We start from the raw sequence: 887 nt of genomic DNA, 5'->3' as shown, positions 1-887 counted from the left end.
GGGCGCCTGTAGTCCCAGCTACTCCGGAGGCTGAGGCAGGAGAATGGCGTAAACCCAGGAGGCGGAGCTTACAGTGAGCTGAGATCCGGCCACTGTACTCCAGTCTGGGCGACAGAGCGAGACTCCGCCTCAAAAAAAAAAAATAAATAAAATGAAAATCACCAAAAATCTTTTACTCACAGACTATCACCACTCAAATTTTGTTGTATATTTTTCCTGGTTTTTGTATGTTTGTGTAAGTGTATCTATATGTACCTAAGTTTTTTTAAAACAAATGTGATTATACTGTAATTCTATTTTGTGATAATTTAATTTATCCATAGGGTTGGGCTTTGAGATTATTTCTACATTTTTTGCTAGTATAAAGAGTGCTTTAGGCCGGGCACAGTGGCTCAAGCCTATAATCCCAGCACTTTCCGGGGCAGAGACAGGAGGATCATGAGGTCAGGAGATGGAGACCGTCCTGGCTAACACAGTGAAACCCCATCTCTACTAAAAATACAAAATAAATTAGCTGGGGTGGTGGCAGGTGCCTGTAGTCCCAGCTACTCTGGAGGCTGAGGCAGGAGAATGGGGTAAACCCAGGAGGCGGAGCTTGCATTGAGAAGAGATCGCACCACTGCACTCCAACCTGGGCCACAGAGCGAAACTCCGTCTCAAAAAAAAAAGAGTGCTTTAGTGAATATCCTTATTGAAGAGAGCCAAATCACCTGGTGGCCGTTGAACATGCCCTGGAGACAAAAACTCCTTACCTGAGGAATTTAGAAGGGAGCAAAGACCACCTGGTGACTATCAAACAGGCCATCCAGGGGCAAAACTCCTTCTCTGGGGAAAATTAGAAGTAATTTGACTTCCCTATTATCTTTTTTTTTTTTTTTTTTTTTTTG

The sequence above is a fragment of the Colobus angolensis genome, unplaced genomic scaffold (genome assembly GCF_000951035.1).
Source record: "Colobus angolensis palliatus isolate OR3802 unplaced genomic scaffold, Cang.pa_1.0 Scaffold145, whole genome shotgun sequence".
Taxonomy (NCBI): domain Eukaryota; kingdom Metazoa; phylum Chordata; class Mammalia; order Primates; family Cercopithecidae; genus Colobus; species Colobus angolensis.
The sequence above is the reverse complement of the archived record's forward strand: the minus strand, read 5'-3'. Positions refer to the sequence as shown.